The 20,811-nt window shown below is 37.6% G+C and overlaps 2 protein-coding genes and 3 non-coding genes across 5 annotated transcripts in view; 4 read left to right on the top strand and 1 right to left on the bottom strand.

The window, feature by feature from the left end:
- The window catches only part of Rps14 (ribosomal protein S14), a 110,222-nt gene that overhangs the window by 77,723 nt on the left and 11,688 nt on the right, over positions 1 to 20,811 (top strand). The window lies entirely within an intron of this gene.
- Positions 1 to 20,811, bottom strand: part of Dora (zinc finger SWIM domain-containing dorado) — a gene marked incomplete at its 5' end in the record, with an annotated part of 106,562 nt that overhangs the window by 82,083 nt on the left and 3,668 nt on the right. The window lies entirely within an intron of this gene.
- Positions 2,232 to 2,302, top strand: Trnag-gcc (transfer RNA glycine (anticodon GCC)). The gene has a single exon. It is a non-coding gene; the product is annotated as a tRNA-Gly (tRNA).
- On the top strand, positions 3,544 to 3,614 carry Trnag-gcc (transfer RNA glycine (anticodon GCC)). Its single transcript has one exon. It is a non-coding gene; the product is annotated as a tRNA-Gly (tRNA).
- Trnag-gcc (transfer RNA glycine (anticodon GCC)) lies at positions 6,098 to 6,168 on the top strand. Its single transcript has one exon. It is a non-coding gene; the product is annotated as a tRNA-Gly (tRNA).

Raw genomic sequence — 20,811 nt, 5'->3', positions numbered from 1 at the left:
ATGTAAAGTTGCTATATGAACGATGTGAATTTCAACGAGGTCGAGTTACTTCGCCATTAGTAATGACAACTGGCTCTCACTGGCGTAAATTCGATATATGTAATTAGGGCGAACGAAGGATAGTCTCTAGCCATATATTGGCTACATCTGCTGGTTAGATCCTGCGAATCGATAGCTGGCTGTTCCGAGTTTATTCGTCACCTGGGATCGTGTTTCTGGAAGGATTATTGGGACTGTGGAATTAATATCTGCACTTTGTATCTCCATCTAAAGTTTTGATAGAATTCCGAGTGTTATCGCAATAATTATAATCAAATCCCTCGGATCTCTAACTCAAACAGATATTTCATGTTTATTACATTCTAATAATAATAATAATAATAACTCTCACAGTTAAACGAAGAGCTATATATTTGAACTCAGCTATATATTTGAAACGAACATAGCAAACCAATTTATTTCGATTAATCTCGTCTGATTAATCGACTGGAATAATCCCGAATAATCCAGAAATATTTAATCGTTCTGCTGACAGAACTAATAGCGCGACCAACTTCCTCATGGAAAATTCGATGAATTTTGTATCGGATTACAAGACGGCTTAATCGAGCCTCTTCATTGTTCGTCGAGCCGGCAATTACGTCGAGCCCTGTGAAACTCGAATAGCAATAGAATCGCGAATAATTCCACCGCGTTCGAAATTATCCGTAGTATAGTTTTGCCCGAGCGATATTAGATTTTCGAGGTGCTAAATGGAACGCTGATGAAAAATGTGGACGAATAATCGAGAAGTGACTTTCGAGATCGAAGATCAAATTCCGGGCCTTCCCAATGCTGCAGATCGGAAGTTGGAATTTCAGAAGCCTCGTGTCTGAATACGACTTATTTTTTGTTCCGTTTAAAACATTTAAATCGACCGTGCGGTCGGGGTACACTGCAGAAGCCATTTGCGAACTGATTCCTCGTCGAACGACGGGTTAACTTCCGATCCTGAAATAAAAACGTGCGAGGCTTTCTTTTTTTTTTTTTTTTTTTTTTCTTTTTTTGTAACCTGGGTCAAATTTTAAAGACTGAATCGGTCCCGACGAGCAGATGTTTTTAAGAGATTGAGATTGAGAATCGTAAAATAATTTGTCTTAAACTTGTTATGTTTCTTGTATCATTTTTTACTCAATTGTATTGTACTATCATCGAAAGGTTTTTAAAAGTCGAAAAGTTTAATTTAAAATATTTTGTTCCGTATTTAATTAATTAAAAACGTTTAATTAATACTTCACATTCAATCAGAATTTAACTTGCAGAAAAATTCTAAAACAAGATGCTATTTAAATCTTGGAAGAATGATGATTTATTTTTCCAGTTTTACAACAGGTAGCGCTGTCTAGCGTACCGAAATTAATTTAAGGATCCAAAGAATAGCTGTAAGATTAAAAAAGCAAATATGCAATAAACGCGCGAGCCATGTTCCTCTGTTAAAATAATAAAAGAAATATAAAAAAAAAAAGAAGAAGCGGTATGGCCTTCATTTATTACCAAAAAGCTGACCATCGTTGGCGACACTGTTCGACGAGCAAAAAAAAGCCTCCGAAAAACGTAGACGCGTCCCCGTGCAACGTCGCATAGCCTGTTTTTAACGATCCTGCGCGATACGAAGAGGTTAACAAACTTTTGTTCCTTTATCGCGGTTGCGTGTGTATATGGCGTTGTCCGTTTGCCCAGCAGGAGCAAACCGCCGTGTCGACGCGTTCGTAGAAAAGAAAAATAACAACGTCCGAATCGTCCGGTAATCGCAGACGTACGGAAAAAGAAAAAAAAAAGGAAAAGCGAGGGTACGCTGGACGAACGAAGCGGAATGAAAGAGGAAAAAAAAAGAATAACTAGGGTCAGATGGAGTTAGGGTGAATGGCTTTAGGAGAATTTTCATGAGTGTAGTTGTTAGAAAGTATATTAGTTTTACTCTGTTCACCTTTTTGTTAGAAACTTTGTTAGAAACGTGGTTTTGATTATTGGAATTTTAGGTGACATAATAAATGGTGACTAGAAATGAAATAATAAGTTAAAAATATAGACAGATTGATAGATAATGCGAGATATTAATAATTCAAATGAACAGAAGACTTATCTATTTTAATTAACAAATTAATAACACATCTGTAATAATATTGAAAATAGTAAAATATTTAGGACACTATATTCCGAAAAATTTACTATAAGAAGACAGTATCTCAACAGCATCGGTGGTTCAGTGGTAGAATGCTCGCCTGCCACGCGGGCGGCCCGGGTTCGATTCCCGGCCGATGCAATATTCTTTTTTTTTTTTATTATACATATTTTTTAGTATAAAAATATCATAACGTATCGATCTTCGTAAATAAATAACTTTTCATTTAAAAAGAAAAAGGCAATATATTCTTTTAACCAAAATAACCCATCTTCGCTTAACTCCCCATTCTCGCACGTGCATGGGTGACTCAATGTATACATATACAATATACAATTACTCGGCTGCCTGCGGCCAGGCCTGGATTCGGACTCCCGGGATTCGACCTTGAACCATCGAGCGGGTGGACCTTAAGACCGAACAATATTTATACCACACAATCATGTCGTTTAGAGATATAGTACCAACTACAATTGTGATAATGAATTCTTTTAAATTATTTAGTGTACACAATATGTATGCATAATTATGCACATTTTACAATCTATTATGCAATATATAATGATAAATTTTTCAATTATAGATGACGAATAATTTAAAAACTGTTTCCGATAATTATAGAAGACAAAAAGGCACGAGAATTAAATCGAGAATCAAATTTTAATTGGCAAGTTACAATTTTATACTCTTCGTTAAAGCAGCGTCTTAGTCTGTTATCACTTTTGCTCTTTGTAGGTAAATACGAAAGCCTCTTAGTTGTATGAACGATGATACACCAATATAGTGCAAAAATCAGAAAGCATAATGTGCCGCGCTTTATACATTTGAATATGCAAGTGACGTACGCATTAACGTGCCTGCTCTTCTGTTTCACCCTAAGCTCATAATACTAGGATATGAAGAGGGGAGCACGATCCACGAACCCTCGCAGAGTTAACGACAGATATGACTACCAGAACGAATATCCTGAGACTCATTGGGGCATCTGACACTCAGAATCCCACCTACATTTCCGAAGATGAATAAAACTTTGGATTGTCTATTAGGGCACACATCAATATTCAATTTACAAAAAGAAGAAATGTTTTCAAAAACGAGTATTTAAGCGTTAACAAATCCTTTCTCATCTTCTACTTAAAACTGAAAAATCATAATTTATTTATTGTTAATCAAATCACTTATTAGATATAGATATACATCGTTCTAATATGGTGAATTGAATTGTCCTGTCTCTTTACATTTTGAGAGAAAGTGAAAACGAATATTACATAAGTAACAAAATAGAAAAAATCAAATTTTAAATGTATTTCTTAATTTAGAAAAATACTCTGCAATCTATACTCTGCAAATATGTACTCTGCAAAATCTCTATACTCATATAAGCATCGGTGGTTCAGTGGTAGAATGCTCGCCTGCCACGCGGGCGGCCCGGGTTCGATTCCCGGCCGATGCAAGTTTTTTTTATTTTTAATATTATTTTTAACGCAAATATATATTACAGCACATCAATTTTCATATCGAAATTATTTTTTAAAATAATTAAACAAAATATATCTCCTATTTTTAACCACCATTTGAAATGTAGGTTACGTAACGTAAAGCCTTTCTCTTACTTCCCCTATTCTCATCTGAGCATTAATAACTCGCGCGTTCTATTGTCGACTGGTATAATTATATAACAATAAAAACTGATCACTTTCACATTAATTTAAAGGAAACTTACAACTAATATCTGTTAACATTTATACATTCTATTCTTCATATTTATTCTCATTCAATTGTTCAAAAGATATAATTATTTCCTCGTTATTTATACTGTTATATCTTATGAATTATACTGTATTGTTATTATTGTATATCTTTCACTAATTGACTTTCCAAACTATATATCGTACTTGGCAGGGAAAACAAACGTGGGGTCTACAGCCACGGTTCGCCTCCCCTTCTCTGAATCTCATTGCAGCATCGATCCTAAGGTCCCTGAAAGAGGACGGCCGTGAACTCCGCAAAGAGATACCACCAGCTTTGTGGTGTCTTAGGGTCACCTGAACTAAAACCTGGTCCCTTCTTCCTTTATCTGCTTTTTAGCAATACGTTCCTTCCGCTCCAATATGTACATCTTATCTTTATCTTTTCCCCGATCGCACTCCCCCAAAGAATTCAATTTTTTACAAAATCTTTACAAACCTGTCAAAACTTGACACACAATGTCATAAATTCATATTGTTCCGTATGATCTGTTTATTTTGTCACGTGAACCGAGTATGCTTGATAATATATATTACAAATCATGGTGGAATAAGTTATGATTTTGCGAAGTTTCTATAATAACAGAAGCAGTACACTATTTTATACTCAGCCAACCATATAATACTTTGCGATGAGTATTTTCCAAATTATCACAAAATTACGAAATTGTTGAAATCTGATAAACTTCGCCTTACCAATTATAGGTTATAATGAAATACGCAATTGCTGTACTATGCAACTTTTGAACGTTATGAATAGCCTGGAACGTGTGCAATTTCAGCGATGAATCTAAATACTCATCTTCCTAAGACAGAGAGTGCAATGGAGCCGCGGTGAAATTGAGTATCGTGATAACCTCGACACAGAGCAAGTCGAAAGAAACACGATGCCAAGGCCGCTTCTACACGGGGAGAGTCAGTAAATGTCAGTTTAACCGGTTGAAGTACCTTTCCCTGTTAAAATCACTCACACGAAGCCAAGTAGCGCACGACTCTTCAACGGCTTTCGAATATACACGACTTTTTCAAGGTAGATAGTAAGCTCAGGAGCAGAGACACGGCCCGTTATGGCTATACGTCGACGATTGCCGACGGTGAAGCAATTCTTTTTGTCCTCAGTAAGCTCAGGTAGAAAGGAGGGAAAAAAGGGATTGCGAGCGAGATGGTAGAAGTGGTCTCGCTTGCGTAAAAGCAAGATGCACTTTAGGGATCGGTTCGACGAGCAGGGCCAGGTGCATTGACTTTGGTCTGACAAACCGGATGTCGAAGTCGACTGCCCTAGGCTCTAATCTTTTCTACGTTGGGGTTTATCGACCCTAAAAAGTAAATTACATGATATTAGGTGGTGAATTTTTAATCAGTCAACTTATCCGGTGATCTATCGATCAGAGATATCTATATACTCTTGAAATTATGAAAATTAATGAAGATCAATCAATTTTAAATGTGACAATTTTGACTTTTCCAAATATAAATATTGTAGTTTATTTTCAGCATATGTAGTACTTATTATACAGAAATTAATCCATACATCTCTTTTAATAAAGGATCCAAATAAAGTAATTATTATATTAAATTAGGAATCCAAGTGAGACAAGCTAACAGGCTAACAATAAAATATTGTTCATCTCGATGTTTAATTTGTATCCTTCTAATTTCAAGATAAAAATAAGATCAGTTTAATATTCGAGATTATATACATTTTTGATTTATGCAGTTACAATACAAGTGTATTTTGATTTGCAAACCGTTGTTAAGAAAAGAATGGCCTATTACTTGATAGTAAATAATGAGTCACATGCAGAAGACGGACATATTTGTCCCATAGCCTGTAACTCAGTTTCTTTGTTGTGCTCGGACCACAATAGTGCAATGACCGACCCTGAACCAAAGTCATCCGCGAACCTGACCAGCGATTTGTTATTGTCTCGCTCTATGCGTATTCTTCGACAATATTTACTCAGAATGCCGTAATTGACCGATATGTTATGTCCGACGCACAAAATTTTCACGTAACTCTAATACTTGACATTTCATATAATATCATTCGTATAACGATTTATTTAATATTCAATTCGTATTGTCGTATTAATCAAACCTAACTATTAAATAATTTTAAATAGATAAATTAAATTCTTCAATATGATTGTTAGCTACAAACTTAATAGTGAAAGCAAACCTTTCAGAAGCATCGGTGGTTCAGTGGTAGAATGCTCGCCTGCCACGCGGGCGGCCCGGGTTCGATTCCCGGCCGATGCAAGCTACTTTTTTTTAACTTTTCTTTTTTTTTTTAGGAAGAAACTTTTATTTACATACATACCCACTTTAATAGTAAATATAATAAATGTATTGTAGAATTTCTTAATATTAAAATTTGCAAAAAAAGAAAAAGAAAGATATACTTATGTAAGGATTATTTCATATATATCGGTACCTTCACTGGATCATCGATGCTAGTACACATTATTACTACGCATCTGAAGTTAGAAATTCACGCCGATGGTTTAAAGCTAACAAAATAACCAGGACTTTTCCAAGAGTAGAGGACTAATGCGATCGGAACGAGGATAAATTTTCTCACCATGCACTTACGTCACTTAATTCCCTCCGCAAACAAGGACAAGGGAAGAAGGAGAACGTGGGATGGAGCAGAATCTCGAAGGAGAATTATTATCCGATTGTTGTAACCGGTAAGACAAGAATCCGTAAGGACAGCGAGGAACTCCATCGCACGAGGGCAAAATAACGTCGCTTTAAATTACGACACACCGCCAGGAAAGCGATCATTATCCTCAGGATACCGTAGAACGATCAGGAATTCTTTCCCTAGCCAGTTTGATTCCAACAATCGAATCAGCTATGAATCATGTCTTTGAACATTAACGATGTTTTCGTACATTTTATTCTCAGAATATTAATAAAATGCAAATAAATTCCTCGCTTTTCTTATGACTGGATGAACATTGGCAGTGGAACAAAAGCCTAAAATATCCTAAATATCGAAAAGTAAGGGTACGATTGTGGCGCCACCGCGCGACGTTGGTCTGTATCGTCTTTTCAAAGGCGATTACAAGGCTCCGGCAATTAAACGCGAGCGACATCAACTGAGGATAGCTCTACCATCGTTACCACACGCGATCTTCTCTCATGAGAATAGTTCTTGCAGATTATACTATTGTTACGTTTCATCTTTTCTAGATATACCTCGCATGAAAGTGAGAATCTACCATTAAGATTTTATCGATCCTACCCGACCCTTACCAACTGTTCTCCTTTTCCTTATAGGTTAAAATCTCTTCTTTCTCGTATTCGTTATATAGCTACTTCACTTCAAAAAAGAAACTAATCGAGTACAAAAACAAAATTTAAATATTAATTACTTAATAAATACAATTCCCGTAAACTTTTACTTTTCTTTTCCTTTTTAGAATTTTAAGCGCTATCTTTTTTAAGGATTCTGAGAGATAAACAAAATTACTCTATAAGGTAAATTTTTTGAGAAAACTTTGTTCTTACTTCTGCAACGCGGTAACTAAGATCGCAGTACCTCCCTACACTCCGAGATACTTCATACTAGGACTATAACAACAGCTATTAAGTAGTTTGTTTGTTGGTAGAAATTCTCTTGGAAACTATTATGTAGCTCAACATTCGGTCGTTCTGAAAGGATTCGAGACCTTCGGGATTTGGACGCGAAAATCGATCAAACTAAATTATCGTTTTCCTTGTCCTCGTTTGTTCACCGAACGTTTTCATAAAACATTGCGCTTTTCAATAGGAATGTCACTTGAATTCAAAAGCTAATCATTCTACTCTTTTTGCAGAGAACCTAGCACATAACAGAAAAATGACTTTGACAAAGTGTCGAAGCGTAAGTTTATTTTTTTTACGTTACTTGTACCTCTCGCATTTAGATGAATTATTCATTAGCAACACTCACCTGCAACAAAAAAGAAAAACAACTTGTCAATATTTTTTAGGTTATATATATATATATTTGTTTTGCATATATTAAACTTGAAGATTAAGATAATGATTTGATTTAAAGCAAAATTCTTCGATAGTATAAATGGCCACCTATTAGAGGATAGGTATGGAACGAAAGTTCCAACTATGCGTTATACCCAATTTCAGAGTTGCTAACTATCCACGTGGCTCAAGCAATTATGTTAGTTATACAAACTGTACATCACTTTTGACCACGAAATTCACTTTGCGGTTGTTTGACGCTTTACCCTATATCTTTAGAACTTCCAGAATCAAACGTGTTATTAAACCACCAACGCATGAACTTTCCTCTTTTAATAGAACTAACTTATACGCGTTTTACGCTTTAAGCTTTAAGCAATGATCGATAAAGAGAAATATGTTAATCTGTTTTCCAAACTAAGGACTAAGTAGGCCTTAAGTGGATACTTATTTTTCTTAAACTGAAAGGTTCCGTAAATTTTCCTAGAACTAAGTAAGCATTTGTGGAGCACATGAATAGATAAAGAGCCGAAGAAATACCTAAACACAATAGAAAAGGATAAAGAATCGATAGAATGGTTGCTCATTTCCGAAAACGAATTTCCCAGACAAAAGAAGCGAAAAGAGAGGAATTCCTCTTTCTCCGTTATCCATTTCCCTCTTCCGCCTCTCATCAAGCTATCCAGTCACCTCGTCAGATCTAGCCGGATACAATTCCAAATCAAGCCACGATTCCACCAAGATTCCCCCCCTTCCCGTTGGTTTTTATCGTTTCATCCCTGTCACGTTTCCAACCGTTCCGCCTTCTATCCTCCTCCTCCTTCGAGAGGCTCCCCTTCTCTTTCGCTTTCAGGCTCTCAGTCGCATACAGCCAGCAGGAGACAAAGAGCTCGAAAGTTCTGACCGTCGAACGATTTGTCATTCGGTCGCGTGTGTCCCCACCGTTATACATCCACCATCGTTCTTACCCTTTTCAATCTTCGTTCCATGCTTCTTCCAGAGCCGTCTGTTTTCTTTCTGTCTCGCCCTCGCCTTTCCACCGTTCCATACCGCTGCTATTTGCTCCACCACCACTTCGATAGGACGCCATCTCTGTTGTTCTCTCGTCGTCTGTCTCTCTCATGCTTTTCGCCGCATCTCTCTTTGTTTTCTCTCCGTCTCGTCATCCTCCAACTTCTCTTTTTCTATCGTTTCTTCTAGCCTTTACTGTTTGCTCTCCATCCTCTATAACCAACTAGCACCTTCTTCGTCGATTCGATGGATTTCCCTGACTCGGGCGATATTTCTTTCCCTGTCTAACACGCCTGTGCTGCCTCTGGTGTTTCTCCTAGCTGAATAAACAGGCCAGAAACGCGTGCGGCACGCTCGTCATGCTTTAATATAGTTCGTGCATAATGCATCGCGGTATTGTGCATACGTAGTAGTACACACGGGGCTGCGCAATATTCCAATTTTGCGCCCCGTTGCCGATCGATTTCGGCACATGGATTCGATAGGAATATCCGTAAATTGCGGAACAGAGGCGGTCCCTCGGCAAAAACATCGGGAATCGCCGATATAAATGGGCGATAAAAATGGGGCCACTTTCGTCAGCAAGGTCGTGCATAATGTATGCTGTGTCTTTCGTGACTCCGTGTACAATTAACGATACCAGCTATGTTACTTTGACTTTAGATTATTTGGAAATGCACAATCGCAGTTGGAACCGGTAAAACTGTTCAAAAATTCAGTCGATAATACGATTGTAATATACGCACATGAACATATATGTATACGAGAAAAGTAACAAGAAAATAAATCATTAAAAGGAGTTTGTAATACACTTGGAATATAATACGAAACAATTTGTTCCAATATCTGGCATGTCAATATCGACAGAAAATACATTAGTGATATACACAATTACTGACCAGACGAACAGGATGGCCGATAATCACGGCTAACCGAGGCTATTACGATATAAGCAAAAATATTTACCACATACCTTAAATAACCATAAAGCCGGTTAAGAAATAGTTGCTTATAAATTTCAGATTTTATCGTACCCTTTACGTCGTCCAATTACTGTATGACACAAGAACCATTATAATTTACATTATTGATCACGTTTCCAATTATTATACACATCTCTGTACAGTACTAATTATGCCTTTAGTGGCTATATCAATCATACCTGCAAACATGCCAATTCACTCGCCCGTCTACTCGATTTCTTTCGCGAATCGTTGCTAATGATTAACAAACATGTCAGAAACGTTGTACGTAATTTGTATTTATTTCTGCATCGTATATGATTTACTATTATCTGTTAATTGTTAATTATTTGTTCATTTATATCAATCTTTGTCTGCAACAAAGGGAGTTACTCATATAATGAATATAAATAAATCAATAGGTCCCTAGAAGGTTACAACAGGGTGTCAAACTTCACGAACCAAGAAAAACTCCATAACAAACCATGCCCTTCTTGTGACACCAAACGTCTACCAACTGTACAAATCTCGATTCAGATTCCTATCAACAATCTCGCGTACGTAGTTGCTAAAAAGTCCCCAAAGAGATACAACATTCTCGAGGGAATCGCGTGCGTCTATTCATCGCACGAATAAAATGAAAAAAAGATGGAAAAATAGTAAAGAAAGAGACAGAAAGAACCGGCTTCTCGCGGCGACACGTGCGAAAACGTTCGTAGAACCGCTTTCGCTGAGTTGGAAACGTGCAACAGAAACGAGAGTAAGTACACGCATCTGTTGCCTCGTGGTAATTACGCTAGAGGGCTGGATAACTACATACATGACGCACACGTGCGCGACCAAATCCACATAAAATCGTCCAACCAGTAATACGCACGCGCGTGCACACGCACGTACAGTAGCTTCCGAAATTATTTGAACGTTTGTCATAAAAAACTTTTATACATCTTATATAAAACATTCGAAATTTTATTAACATTGTCGCGATTCCATTGGTAAAATTTCCATAGTGTTCGACTACTCTCGTGAGCCACTATACACACACACACACACCAATAATCACAATGTCTCGGCGACTAGATGGACAGAACGCAGCGAAAGAGAGAAGAGAGAGACCCTCGCCCTCGAACAGCCAAGCCGCACGGCAATTACGTAGGGGAGACGCTCCCATTGTTCTATACTAATTTTCTACCTGGTAATAGACGCGTGTATATGTCCGGTGGTTGCGGTGATAGAGGGGTCTTACGGTGGTTTCGTAGCACCCCGCGGATTCGCGGGAAAAGATGGTTCCAAATACAACAGATGTAGAAACAGAGCGACATGTATAATGCGGAATTGTAGGCGCCTTCGTGTGAAAACAGCCCGTCAATCGTAGCAAAATAGTACAACTTGCCTTCGCTTGAAGTACAGATAAGTCAGACATTATGCTACGATGTGAAACAAACTTGTATGATCTTTTTTAATTATTTTTTCAGAAGGTACAAGGTATATCAATAATATAGTAGATAGAAATTGTATATGGTGCTATAAGATATTATAAAAAGTTCCTTCACCTTCCTTTTCACTATGAAGTACCTGTTTCATTGCTGGTTTATTTATATTTTTTTTTTTTTACTAAACTTGTTTCGTTGTTACCGTTACTAAATGTGTACAACTTACTTGTGTGTATTACTCGTAATGTTTCGCTAATAAGAACTAGTTTGTTGACTTCATTGGTACACAACGATTCCAAGATTTTCTTTGTAGCTTTGATGTTCTATGACGAATAGAAACGGAGTAGCACTCCAGAGGACAAGGGTCGAATTCAAGTTATCGGAAACGGCATTTGATATCAATCTCGGAACAAAATCGCGCTCAATAACGGATATATCTCGGTTCGTGGATTCCCTAAGAGAGCACATAACTTTCTTGGTACGGACAGTTCAAGTAAAGATAATTTTATTAAATCGAATCGTAAGTTACTCGTTTGGCAACCGGCCAACCTTCTTCGCCCTTTTGTATGCATTTCTAAAAGGTTCCTTCTAAGTGTCCCTGAGGACCCCCTATGCGGTAAAAAGCCGCCATTTTGTTACCTCATCGTCTGGCAAATTCTATCAAGAACCAACAACCAAATAAATAAAGAATGAAATTCAAGAACAATGCATAAAATACAATGGGTGGAATGAATTGTTGGTATAAATTAATTTTGAAAAGCGAGAATCAACGACCAAATAAGCAAATAAAAGATAATGATAGAATAAAAGAAGTTTTGCGGAAAATTGTTTCTAACAAGCAAAAAGTATGTTAAGAGAATTTTCGGTAAAAATTATTTTTAAAATAGGAACAGGATGAAGAGAAGATTTCATATACGTTGTTCGAGGTTTCGAACTGATTTCGCAACATGGTCACGCGGTGGTTTAAAATGTCATCGCCCAAGGATACGCACGCGTCGATGAAGGGTAACGAAGTTTCGGCTAGCTCGATAGATGCGCGCACAAGAGGACAATTCGAGCGTACAGCTCGTCAGGTTAATTGAATTTATGGCTCGATATTCCGGGCGTGAGCGATTACAATCGACGATAAGCAGAATCGCGTGAAACTTCTGCGCGGTGGATTCTCGTTAACGAACGGATTCGCCTCGAACAATACCTTCGAGATCGTTGCTCTGGCTTTTCAATTCTTCGTTCATTTCAATAGATTATCTAGATGGAAGATTACCGGTCCAGCTCGTAAGAAGGAAAACTATCATGAAAATAATACCCGAGCAAGGATTTAGAGTACGCTATCTTAATTGGAAACTATTACTCCGATCTTAATCCTCATTGAATTACTTTATACCTATTTCACAGACTTCTTTATTCCGAAAATCAATCTCCTTTAAGTAGCATATACAACGACCATGATAATTTACTTTGAAAAAAGCTTACACGACACTGAATAATCTTTTAAAAGAACTTAAACAACTTTGTATAATCTTAAGTAACTCTTAGGAGACCTTTGATGACTATGAGTGATCTAAGACAAGACTCTGTGTAACCTCGAATGATATCCTTAGTTGATCCTGAACGGCCTTTGTACAATGACATAATCTACATGTCACAGACTGTCATATTTAAGTACACAATGTTATCTGATAAAAAGAAAAAATAAAATTGAGGTCGGCCGATTGGATGTAACACTATTAAAATTCGATATGAAATGAAGCGAATGGGATGTTGAACATAACGAGGACAAATTTTCAGAGTTTCACTGGTGCTAAGCTAACGAGGCTCGTATTCGAAGCAGCGAGAAATCTCCGGTGGTAATACAAGCTAAATTCCAGATAACTCAGCGACCACGCTGTCTGAGTTTTGATCTTTAACCCTAGAATTTCCCATGCGAGGTCGAAGGCTGACTCGTGACTTGGTCAGGGCACGTCATAAACTCGATTTGAAATTATTCCTACGATTGGAATAGTTCGAACATGAATTACGCTCTCGTACCTTTAGGATCGTGCGCAATTTTCCTCCATCCATTTCGAAGGATCTACATATTTCTTACTGGTAACTTATTTTCCAAGGTACCTACTATTTCAAAATCCAGAGAAGAATTAAGAAGAACCAAATTACCCCTGTTTAATGCGATTAATTAAAAAGTCAAACTGATCAACTACAGTTTCGAAAAGATTTATTTACTTCTGTAAGTTTATTACTGCAGGAAAAATCACAGGAAAAATTCAAAATTGAATTCCAAATGCTTAGAAATTGCAACATCGAACATTTCAATCTACGAACTTAGTCGATATGACTTCTAAACAGCTCATATAGTACTTTGAGATTCCAAAAGATTTTAAGTTCAACATCGAAAATTTTCTTTTTCCTTTTTCTTTGTTTTATAAATTTTATAAATTTATAAATATTTAATTTTAGAAATTCACATCACGAAGAAACAGATTCACCCCTTCTAAATATAATTATTTGAAATTTCAAAAGATTTTTAATGTGTTCCTTTTACGTCGAAATCTTCGAACTTCAATGCAGTCGCGATATCAGAGAATAGCGACCTTCTCGAACAAATGAGTCTCTTAGAAACGGAAGAATCGTTAATGCGTTGCAAATGTGGTAATACAACGATGGACTCGTTTCTCCGTAGAATCTCATTAACCGGGTTGCTCGATGACTTGAAACACGTTAATGCTTGCACACACATCTCCAAGAATCGACATCAATCACTGTCGAGCCAAGAAGTTCAAACGTTCTCTCTCGACACGGCCAGCAATTTACATCCACCATGAATTCATGGTAACCATGGCGCGAACATCGAAACGAAAGGGGACGAAAGGTTTTACGAGACCAGTGACGTAGTTTTCTTCTTTTCACTTCAGTCAGGATCGTTTCTTTAAGTATTTCAACTATACGAAGGATTTTGATATTATGGGGAAAATTTAAATAAGTCGTATATAAAGGAATAGGAAGAAAATATTAAGAATATTTAATGATTTTTGTTTGATTATACAGAACATATATTTCAATGTTGTAATATAAATTTGTATAACTACATAGAGTTCCTTGAGGAAAAAAAACGCTATGAAATTCGTTGAAGTATTATTAAGTAAAGTTATTTTGTTTCTTATTTATTTTAACTTTGTGTAAAATCGCACGAAGATTCACAATTATATCAGATTGCAAAACGTGTCAAGGAATGTTGAGCGTTAGAAAATACTAAGAAAAAGAAGTATTGCAAGCGTCAAATACAAGACAATTATTCAATTCAGGTCGTGATTAATAATTCAAACAGCGGCATCATATTCAGATGACATATAAACACAAAATGAAGTTTTTATACGCGCGATGCAAATCTCAGCGTTTAAAACGAAGCTCGTAGTACGATCTATATAAAAATGATCCTACGAACAGGTTGAAAATTATCTATCGTATTTTCTTTTACTACGTTACTCGTTAACGTCATAGAAAATCAGTGAAGATCCAGACAGCAAAATGCACGACGAGTCAACGAACAAAATATGTACCTAGAAACGCGGCTCACCAGCCGATGCACCGGAGGTTACATAATTTTCCACGAAAGTAGCATCCACGAATCTCGTGGAAGCGATTTATGTGCGAAATATTTTCGCTGGCGGAGGGAGAAAGAGGAAGAGGTATCCCCCTTCTGTCTGGACGCACGTTCCTCGCATGTAAATCTCGCGTTCCTCGTACGCCTGTGCACGGGAAAGGGCACGCGTATTCAGCCACGTATATACGGAAAAAATATAAATCCATCCGACGATAGAATCGACTCTAAATTTCCAACGCGCTAATAAAATCCGCGGTCGATCCCTGACTCGCTCGTATTTCGTCTCGTTTAATTACACGCGATTCTTAACAAGCTTCGAGTAACAAGATATTCGTCGGTCACCGAAAGTTGGAAAAACACGGGGCTGTTCACACGTGTAAACCATGTGGGGAAAAAACCACGACAAGTGTGTATTTGTAAACTGTCAGATTTTTGTATTGTTTGATCTTTAACAGAAGAGTGCTATAATACGAGTCAATGGAAAAAAAGGAACGGTTCGACATATTTAAAAATTGTAAGGAAATGATAAATTCAAGAAATTTTGTATAAAATCAATAAGATAACTAATGTCAAGTCAATCGGTAGTAAACTATTCTGAATAAATAAATAGCGAGGGCACACGTTTAATCCTTAAATCAGATAAGAAAGCGCAGTTTAGGTGAAATGATTATATTATCGAAATATTTAATACATTATCCGATCAATGTGTGTGACTATACGAGAAATTTCCATCATCTCAATGGAATTTCCCTACAAGCAGGAATCTAACGAATTTATGTAATAAGATCAAGAATCCAAACCGAATTTGACACATACTCAACATACAAAACACACGTGTAATTATAACGAAAGACGTTCAATATTTCGTTGGAATTTCTCTAGAAGTAAGAATTTGGCGAATTTAGATGATACAAGACCAACTAAACTCGAACGTTTACAAGCCACGTTACACGATTCTCTTCGCGTTGAACTCTAGATTCAAGCCCCGAAATACTAACATACAATTAAAACAAGCAGCCAGTGAATGTAGCGGAAAACGAACAAGGGATCGTTTAGGCGGACGCACGTAATCGACGTGCAAAAATGCAAATGAGCATGGAGGGGCGGAGAATTTAATCCAAGCGATTTTCCCTCGGAAAATATTTCCCAAGCAGAGTCTCGGACGAAAAGCAGGCACGTTCTCGTCGTTTCAGAGATGGATCCCGATGAATCTTTGCCCAGCACAGTATCCAACCGTGGGACCGGATATGCTCGGATAGATTCAATTATCGGACGACGAATGGAATTATCCAAATCCGATATCGGTCGTTCGATCGGCGTTGCTCGAATCGTCTCGCTTGCGAGCAAATTGGAATCAGCGCCCTGTCAATGACTCGCCAATGGAGCATTTATAGAGCAATGCTTGCCACATAAAGCGTGCGCGTAATAAGTTTATACAGGGTGTTTCATTCAACGGTAGGAAATTTTCTTCGTGTTATTGACTCTCGTCCAACTATAGGTAGATCATTTTCAAGTTAGTTGTCACGAACATCGAATATCTTATTTCACAGAGCTGAAGCTATCAACTAACAAGACTTTCTACCCCTATATGACAACTGAAGCGTGAGATTATTTTTCCTTAGTAGTAAGTAATTACAAATTGAAATATTCAAATATTTTCTGGATGATATTAGCGTAGCTTTTTGTTTTACTTTCTTATTTTTTAAAAGAGAGATGTTACAAAATAGCAAAGTTATTTGTTCCTTATTTGAAACTTCCTCTAGAATCTAGAACATCGTAATTTGACCCTAACGCATTTTCCGTGTATTCGTCTCTGTAACGTCGTCAAGAATTTAATTATGATAAACTATTTTGATGTGATATTTTATAGACCTAAAACAAGGAAAATGAAAAAAAAATTGATCATTTTAATTAATCAAGGACTGTTTATATTAACAGAACAGATTGGATGATTTTCGTCTTAATATTTTCAGTCTTAATTCATGTCACCCTGTATAAACGCGAAAGAAGGTAGGATGCCAGCTTGTCTTAATCTAAGCGTAGAATATATTCCGTGGGATATGCTGAGTCGAAAAAAAATTTAACATCGAGGGAGACGAAAAAGGTCGAGGGTGGCACCGGAATGCTAATGAGAAAGGTTGGTGGATGAAAGTGTCAAGGACACTTCAGGGTCACTCATGTTTTTCGCTGAAGCGTTATATTTGGTTAAAGATGCATGCGTGATAAGTAACCATTATGTATTTAAATTTGAGCACGTTTATAGCGACTGAATAAAGACGACTGAAATTTCGTTTGAAATAAAAGTGTAGATGTAGTGTGTAAGGTGGCTAGGTTAGATGGAACACCGTGTATGCATCATTGGAACGGATACAATGGAACGAAAGGACACAATACGAGAAAAATGACGATATTCGAGCGATTTAACCCAAATATAACGCTGGACATTTTACTTAAAAAGCGTCCACGGGACCATTTTTCTAGTCCCTATCGCTAACCCTATGAAATATTCATCATCGGTATATCCTGTGATGAATGATAAATCGTTGTTAGTGCAGCGTTCTTCGGCCAGATATAAAAAAAAAAAAAAAAAAAAAAAAAAGAAAGAAATGTACAACCGAGATATTGCTAGAATATAATGCTCCATACATGTATGTATGTATACTGATACGAATATATACGTTTTCACATGAAGCGGAAATACAAGGCTGAGGTCGTTTAATCTAAGTTAACGCTCGGTGGAAAATTCGTGAAACTCTGAAAACAGTTTTGTTCCAACAATATAGCTTAGAGTTTAATACATTGGCCACAATAATTAGAGAATCGTTAGTACGAATGGTTCTATTGCATTAATCAAACGACGAGGAGCGGATATATTAAGTCCTATAGACTTAATATATATTGACATGTTATTCGTACGATACTATAATAAAGATTGACTTTCAAACGATCATTACAACAGTGTACGCAGACACGAGAAGGAAATAGAGAAATTAAAATGACACGAAAAACGATCTTTTAATTGTTTTGAACGATCTAGGTATTATACACAAAGACAGATTTAATACAATCTTACCGCAAAGAAATTGCAACATCAAACACAGCTCTAAATGAAATCTTATCATTTCCAATCAACAAGGTAAGGAGTTATCTGAATTACCTACGCGTGAAGGGAATTCACAATTGCTATTCCACGGACTTCACCCCGTCGCCTCCTCTATTAACCTACTATACCTCAATAAACATTTTATTTCAATCGTACCAGCTATTATGTTTATCTGATCAAGATATAATATCAGTTTCGATATCTCAAGTAATTTATTCATGTTATACTCCTTTAACTCTACTATATCTAGAAGTATACATCTGTTTTCGCGTACGATCGCAGGATGTTCGTAAAAAGGGAGCTACAGCACCATCGACCAGTGAAAGCTTCCCTTCAGACCTCGCTCTTCGTCTCTCGCGACCACCCTTTGTCACCCTCGCGCAACCGCCCGTTACACCCTCTCCACCCCCAACCGCCCATCCCTCCCAGTCACTTTCTTTCCGTACTACTTCTCGTCCCGTCGTTACTAGCCCCCCTTCTGATTTAACCTTCCCCCTTCCTACCATTGTTTCTTTTCCTACTCTTAGCAATACATCCTGCAACACCCGCCATTGTTTTCCACGACAGCCGACGTTTCGAGGGACGAACCGGGAGCAGGGAGCCGGTATTTAACCTTTCTCATATCATGCGTTTCGCAACAACTCCTTCTTCCCTATAGAGATTCTTCGATAGGTTGCAAAATGGAACAAGCTTGATCGATGAATCGAAGGTTTGGGATAGATGGCTGGTGTTCGAGACGCAGAGGAGTGAAAAGTTGATGAACTTTGAAGATGTTCTCAAGTCCTGTTGCAAGCATACGGTCTAAGAGATCAAACCACATACGATACTGTAAATCGCGTGTTATCAATCATCTTCTCACTAGAGAAGACAATTAGCCTTCTAAATAGAAGAGATCGCTTTATCCATCTGTAACCACATCTAAACCACATGAAAAATACGTTCCACGATTCGCCTCAATTCTCGACGCTTAACTTAAGCAGAACAATCAGCTAAATAAAAAAATGCAGTATAATTTCCAAGAAGAAGCGGTTCTTCGGTCACGTTCAGTTCGAGATTTGAGATGCTTAGCGCATCCTGCGAGAGGTGCAACACGAAGAGGCGAGAACGTGCACACTCTCTTCTCGCTACACTGCCGATGCATTAGTCTAATTGAAATCCGGATGGCATGGCGCGCGTGACCGTACACTGACTCAAGCTGTCACGCTTTCAAATAGGTATAGGCGTGTCATAGATGTGCGCCAGGGTTGCTACATACCGGGTGATGCGTCCACGTCGTCGCCGTTCTTCGTCACGCGATCGTTAATGAAATCGGAACGGTATCGGCTGGATCGTCGTAGTGGATCCTCGAATCCAATTCGAGCGAAGTAAGTGAACTAAGCATTTCCTTCGTTTTCATTAGCGAACAAATTTTTGAAGAAAATTCTAGAGTATTGTTGGATTTCAATTAGGAGTTCAATCTTGCAATACTACGATAGAAAGCACGCCAGTAAAGAAAATATAACGCGACGCGCTAAAAGATAAATTACAAAAATTCTTGGAGTTAACTTGCCTTTACGAAATGAATATACAAAAATAACTTTAATGGATGGCGTGACTAAAACAATGCGCTTTGCACGTTTGACCCTCGACGAATAATTTACTTTTTCTTTTGGGATATCATCTTCATTGAATACATAGATAAAAAAAAGTATCCATTCGTTTGAAATCATTTTTACACAATCTACGTTATCGAATTGAGTTTTCTAATATCATACGCGGCTATGAAAGCATGTTTCAAGAATACGCTTAATGTTTCTTCATCGCTTATATTTTACAGTTTTATGAAATTTTAATAAATCAAAGTATTGAAAACGTTACGACGAACTATCGCTCGGTGCTTAATGAATATTAATTCATTTAAATTGTGATTGGTATCTTTCTATACTTCGACTCTCGTGCAAATTTAAATTCCAACTTGAATCTTTAAATTGAAATTTAAATTTGAATCGCAACATGAATTTAGATCGTAATTGGAATCTCTGTAAATGTTGAAGTAAGAATTAATTTTCGTATCGGACGAACGCTTCCGTGATGTTCAATCAGCTCATACGCAGCATCAATCGTGCATCTATTAGCATTCACGAAGTCGCGCCGATGGAAAACAAGAGTTCGTAATCGACGCGTATATCCGCGTGTCAGAAAGTAGCAAATTAGCGTCGCGTGTTGCAGATGGAGGATAACCTTGAAAATTCTAGGCAGAAGCGATCGACTGGTCATGTGGAAAACCGACGTGACCGGTCGTGCAACGACACAGAACGAACGCGTCTCCGGCAACGAGCGTATATACTTTCTAAATGTATGCGCGTCGCGTACGCGCATGCGCCGAGAAAGTAAAATGAGATACTTTCTCTACGTGGTCGCAATTCTTGAAGGGGTGGCACCCGTGTAAATAAAAGAAGGAAACGCGTGTCGTAACCGGCGACGAGGGAAACCGTTCAAAACTCAGCGCGCGTACGCCTGCATGCTTATTAACGGAAAATTAAAGCATAACACACTTGGAACGATGTTCCTTCGCCGTTGCAAATGGACCGTGTCTAAAAATACCCACGTGCTCTTATGGAACAACCGTTATGACGTCCCTCTGCGTCTTCCGAACGTGTTAAAAGGTGGGCATTTTTATAAACTTATGAAGTACCACGTACAGGGTGACTCGTTTTGAATTGTACATGAATGTGAGAAGGCATAACGCGTCGAATGAAAAAAAGTCGAATATAGCAGGCGTTGGACCATTCTCAACGAACTGAATAGTTCGCTGCCTAAAATTGAAGCGAGCAAAAAGCATTTTAT

This window comes from Bombus fervidus, chromosome 8 (genome assembly GCF_041682495.2).
Source record: "Bombus fervidus isolate BK054 chromosome 8, iyBomFerv1, whole genome shotgun sequence".
NCBI lineage: Eukaryota > Metazoa > Arthropoda > Insecta > Hymenoptera > Apidae > Bombus > Bombus fervidus.
This window is presented reverse-complemented; position numbering and strand designations above follow the sequence as displayed.